The sequence below is a fragment of the Myiozetetes cayanensis genome, unplaced genomic scaffold, assembly GCF_022539395.1.
Source record: "Myiozetetes cayanensis isolate MyiCay16 unplaced genomic scaffold, myiCay2020 scf2-11, whole genome shotgun sequence".
Lineage (NCBI taxonomy): Eukaryota > Metazoa > Chordata > Aves > Passeriformes > Tyrannidae > Myiozetetes > Myiozetetes cayanensis.
Genome location: NW_026087411.1, coordinates 77,521,959 through 77,528,242, shown reverse-complemented (window position 1 = coordinate 77,528,242; position 6,284 = coordinate 77,521,959).

Here is a 6,284-nt window from a genome sequence, read left to right as displayed (position 1 = left end):
TTGGGTGTGTCAACAGCACCACTCAGTTCTTCTTTGTTAAAGCAGGGTTTTGCTTAATCTTTCCTAAACAATCTGCCATGCATGGTGTCACTTATGGCTCGTTTCAGTTCACAGATACAGGCATGGGCATGACCATGTAAGCATTAACAGGGCACCGATTGTAGGTGAAGAATCACAGACAGCCCATTGAAAAAGGGTAGATAGAAGAACCTGAAAAGAGTTTGTTAAGGACAATAGTAAGGTAGAAGCTATTCAGAAAAACCTTTTGAATTCAAGAAAAGAATTGAATGAAGTGAAATAAAAAAATGCTTTGTTCTTGCAAAATGTTCAAGAAATATACAATTTCTGCTGCATAAATATCCTTGCTAGTATTTTGTATGTAATTAAATATACAAGAATGAAGGAAATGCTTTTCATACCTGTTTCTAAGTCAAAGCTCAAAAGAGGAATTTCTTGCTATCTTACCTCTTATGTGGGTAAATAAAAAAAACCAGGCCTCAGCTGGGTAAATCAAACAAACTGTTTAGAATACTTGTATGTTCTTCTGAAGAGTTTGACTGAAACATGTTTAAGAGTTTAATTAAATCAGTACTGTAATTTTTCATACATTTTTTTAACATAAAATACTATAGCTTTTACATTTATCTCAAAACACTTAACCAGTCAAAGCCAAAAAATTAAATGAAAACATCATCAGATGTTTTCATATTTTTAGGCAACAATATTTGTCTTAAAAAAATCTTTTCTTCAGAGAAAGAAACAGTTTTAATCAAAAACACTTTCAGCTATGTGTAAACCAGATATCTGTCTGTCCAGAGGAATCAGAAAGTACTTTGTACTGAATTTAATGTTGTGCTAATGCTGCTGCAGTTTATGTTACTTAGATATTATTCTCAGAAATATTATCTTTTAATTTTAATTTTTTATTCCAATGGGAGAGATAAGGAGTTGGAAAGAATGCAAATGAGAATGATTTCAGAGACAGGCTTGCTTTGTCATTTGTCACTGCCAAAATCCATCAGTAATATGGTATCCTGAGAGGGAACTGCTGAAAGACTAAGAATTTTACAGGAACTTTTAGACATGATTTTAAAGTGAGATATGAACAATGCCCCTTAAGAAAACTAATGCTTAGTTTGTTAGTTGCTGTGAAGCAAGAAAATGTAGACAGAAAGCCACCATTTATCTTATTTTTGCTCCCAGGAGCTCCTTGCACTAACTTGCCTGACGTTTTAAAATTTCCAGCTTGCTTGATAATATTACAGACCTGGGAACATTTCACTGGGCTGAGTAGCAGGACAGTAGGAGCTCCTTTCTACTCTCCTCCCTGACCTGTGGCAGACACAGAGACTGCTGCTGATTCTCTCCTGCCCCTTCTCAGAGCAAGGGCAGGTCCTCACAGGCTGGAAAGAATCAGTGAATCAGTGATGGAAAGGAAAAAATAGAAAAGGAAATAAGAATGGGACAGAGAATGATTTAAATATCAGCAGTTTTTCAAAGGCAAAGATGATAGTTAGCCATCCAACCACCCTCCTCCTCCTGTTTTTCAACAGCTCAGTCATGAAGGCAGAACCTAATAGAATCTTTGAACTAATTCAGTTTCTGTAATTTAACATGGCTCATTGAGTTGTACCTGTGAGATTTTTGAGTGGTTTTGAATCCAAGTGCTAAACTGGCCCTTGAGTACTTAAATTCAAGACAAGATCAGGTACATTCAGATGGTATGACTGAATCTATGACAGTCCCATGTCCTTTTCCTTTTAAAATCAGTGAAAAGGCTAAAGCTTCATGGTATCCTGAGGACAGAGGTTCTTCCTCAGCAGGATAATAAGCATACTTGCAAGAGCTTTGGAAAATATCGTGCTTCATAGTTGATTGGTTCAGAGTTAACGTACCAGGGAGGGATAGTTGATTAAATGTTATTTTCCTTAAATCATGAAAACGTGAACATGAGGAAACAAAAGGAAATGAAATATCCAAAAATCTATGTCAGAACTCAGGGCATTTTCACCTTTGTTGCCAAGGCAGGGCGTCAGGTCATACTTGGCTAATTAATGCTTTTCTAATTCCAGAGACCATAAAGCATTGTGATAAAGGACTAGTATTTTAGTCAGATATATGAGATTATGATATTTTGATCCAGAAACACTATAGAGTATGACAACCTTGGAGGTGTTGAATACCTTCAAGCACAACAGAATTCATATGAGGTATGAAATATCATTATTTTACATTATTATATCCATTCTGGATTCCACTGGATTTCTCAGTGGAACACATTTTTTATTGCAAAACAAAGTTATTTGATTTGTTTTTTTGTCCAACAGATTTTTGACACTTTTAAAGACAAGCTTGCAATTTATCCCAACTGATCTACTTCTACTTAACAGTTTTGCCCTACCATGTGTGCCAACAATGGCACAATAATTATGTTCCAGAACAAGCAGAAGGGCCAGCTTCTCCCTGACTTCCTTGCTAAGCTGATGCAATTTATGGCAGCTGGGTAAAGTGGTGACATTTTTAAATACATCCTCTAAAGTTATCTTCTTTGACCAGCACACTAAAAACATTATGCAAATTAACAAAAGATTTCAGTGCTGTTTGAAAATTTGCATTATGAGATTAATGATCAAACATGAGTACCTTTTTCCAATAGGACCAGAGGATCAATCAAGGTCAAAATGCTTTCAAAGCGCAGACAAAATAAAACATAGAGAAGGTAACCATGTCTTTGCTGTTATCAACAGTGAGGATGCTTGGTAGCCAACCAAACAATTCAGTTTCAGTGTCAGTATTTTTCAGTTTGTATAAGGCAATTTGTGGGAGGCATTAAGATTCCTTTATCCAGTTGTAATGGGTAATTCATTGACTTCTGCCTGTTTTGAAAAGTTGGTGCAGGCCAATTAGAAAATTATTCCTGCATCTCACAAAAGACTGAGTTGGTGTAATCAGAACTAGAAGTCTGCATCATGTTAACCCTTTGCACAGCTGAGAGAGAAAATAGCCCTGTGGTGGTTCAGATCTGGGAGACTGGTCACAAAGCCCAGAGAATTTGATTCCTTGTCTGCAAATATTTCATTTATGGAATCTCAATACTTTAAATAAATAATGGACTCCCAACTAAGGAATGCTTTAGATGTCCTGTTCCATCAAGAGTAGTTCAGTTGCTTTCCCATTCCCTTCCTCATGACCTTTATTTCTAGTGTGTTGTAGCTCTTTAGGTGGTTCTCCTCAGGCCTGATCCAAAGTCTATGACAAACTATGGAAGTTTTTCTGCTGATTTAAATCAATACTGGACTGGACGTCATTTGTTGCTTTTGTTGTTACAATGTTTTTCTTTGTAAAATACATTTTGATAGTTCAATTCTCTTTCCTTCGTTCCCCTTTTTCCTTTTCTCCTTCACAACCTTTTGCCTTCCCTTCCCTTTTCCCCCTCCTCTCCCCCACTTTTTTTTTTTAATCATAGACATTATCTTTCAGTTATTTATCCAATCAAGTTTTTCTCGTTTTTCCAGGAAAAACTGACAAGGAATCTGCTCTCAAAAGGTATTAACACAGTTGAACACCAGCAGGATGAAATGAGCCTGGTAACTCCTGTGTCAATAGTTATTTATTCTTCCAGAGCTTTTGTTTAACTCTCATGCTGGATCCTTTTGTACTGATTGCATAAGCCTCTAAACATTTAAATTAATTCTTTCTCATTGTCTTTGATATAACTGATGTCTTCTTTTACCTTTGCTCATTATTTTTTTAGTATGTTCATTAATCTGCATTCATTATTTATATTTGCTTTGTGAAGCTGCTGGTTTTAGTTTCCTTTCAACATCCTGTCATTTTAAAGGGTTTTATTTCTGAGACTTTATCTACCAGGCTTTAGTCTTTAAGCATAGTGTCTTGGAAACTGTTAATCACTTTCGCTTCTAATATTATCTGATTTCATATTATGCATTTACAATATTTTCTACATTACTAAAGTACTATGTTTGTAATCCTGTCAGCATTGTCTCTTTAAAAGGAGAACTTTCCTTTATTTTTTCCCCTTGAAGAAAATTTTTCGATTGCTCCACAGTTCGTAATTGTCCCTAGAGATACTCCATAGTATGTCAGGATTTGTATTTTTTGAGGATATCTCTGTTTTTCTGAAGGAGGCCTAAGAGATCTGCTATTTGATATGGATCATTGCTATGTTCACTATATTAAACTCCATACTTAGGGATGTTGCCAAATCTGGAGAAAGGGTGGTGCCAAAGGAAACAGACAGCTCTTTGTGAAGGAGCCTGAAACAAGAGGCAGCTGTTTGAGATGCAGGGAAGATAGCCATGGCTGGTAGGGATGGAAAGTGCTGAGGGTTATCAGTATCAAATTGCAAAATCAATATCCTCTTACACCAGCTTCATGGGAATGACACCAAATGGTTCTTGATTTCTTAGCATCGTTTAAATATCACTCAGTTGAAATGTCATGGGAGGCACATGATAGATGTAGACTGTGCTGAACAGAGCCAGGTCTTGTGTTTGGTTACCGTGGTGACAGCAATAAAGCTATCCTTCTGTAAGTGAGGAGGTTGGAAAAGACAAAAAGAAGTGGGAGAGCTGAAGAAAGGAAGGGTTGGTTAGGGGTACTCGAGACTGTCTACATGCATAGACAATATACACATTTGTTCAGGGAATTAGACAGCTGGAGACAGCAAAGCAGTCATCGTCATCTTCTTTGCTTTGCCAAATTCCTATGGCACCTCATAGGGGTGAAGTGTTAAAGATGAGGGAAAACCCAGTAGTCCTTCATCTCTATACATGTGTGCACACACACACACACACACACTCTGCCCCCTTCAGCATCCCAGAAACTGCACTAGAAACCCTTTATCTCTGAGAACTTTTCTGGCTCTGCGTCCCAGTTCTGCCATTCAATCACCTTTTTTTTTAGGCATTGAGCAAGGTAAAATTGAGCTTTACCAAGTCTTTTAGAAGTCTAGTGAATTCTGATTCAGTGTGTTTCCTTTAAGAGACTAAATGCAGATTAGAAGACTAAATTTGAATGAAAACTCAGGAGTAAAACTATGATTAACTCAATGAGGAAGCTGGGACAGAGACTAAGCACATAGGTGAAGAAAATCAATGGAAAATTGAGACAGATTTGTCAAGAAGCCTGTAATGCTAACCAAGACACATAAGCCAATTTTTTTATGATGGTTTACAGATTTGTTTGTTTGTTTGTTTTGCAAGTACCTAGCTAGCTCCTGCCATCTGATTTGCAAGAATGATTAGCACTTGGTGCAAGAATGATAGTAACAGTGCTGTGTGCAGAGTTTATAAATGTGAAGCAGTATAAAGTCCTTGAAAAAAAAAATAATTTCATCAGTGACTTAAATTGGCCACTTCAAATCTATGGATACTGTGGACTTTAATCTCTCCACACATAGCATCTCAGCTGTGAATGGAGGAAATGTTTCAAAAGGGTGCTGTGAAAATGAATGCATGATAGAGATGAGTTACTCAGAGAAGCCCATGAGGAAATTAATAACTCTGTCTTTTGAGCAGTGCTATAATTGTGTGGAATAAATAAGGCCTAGAGCTGCACAGTGAAGAATAAGGACAAAACAAAGTACTGAACTGCTGCTCATTAACTGAGCAGTGTTTCTTTTGCACACTGAATGAATTAGAGGACCTCTGGGGAAAAAAATGTGACTGTCTAATTAAAAAACATAGCATGATGCATTCACACAAGGGAGACAGATTAAGGCAACTCGAATTCTGACATTTTCTGATTTTGAGTGCTTTCTATGCAGATTGTTTTGCAGGCTTTGGAAACCAAAGCTTTAGACTGGTTTATGTCATCAGACATTTTCCACAGGGACTTTTTCTCCCTTTCACCAATTTTAGCCAAACCTGGCAGATTTTCAAGGACATTAAAGATGACATTCAGTTAGAGGTTAAGTATGTAAATGTAGGTGTCTTAGGATAGTTGGTATCTGCAGAGAGTAGTTGTCTAATTTCCTGATGCAGTTAGTGGAGACCTAGTCTCAATTCAATTGCTTACACAACTGTCCAATGCTATTTGTTATAAACTTATATATCCAGCATGATTTCTTCCTGCCACTATAGAACAGTCTCTCATAGGTCCTGTGTCCAGTTTGCCTAATCCACATGGTGACCATGTGCTTCTCAAATAGTGGTGGACACCTGACCACAGAAACGTGTTCTGAGGCAGTTCAGTTAATGAAGTCCAGGGAGAAGGTCAATGTACCCAGAGATTAATCAGCTGAATCACTCTCTAGGCTCAGC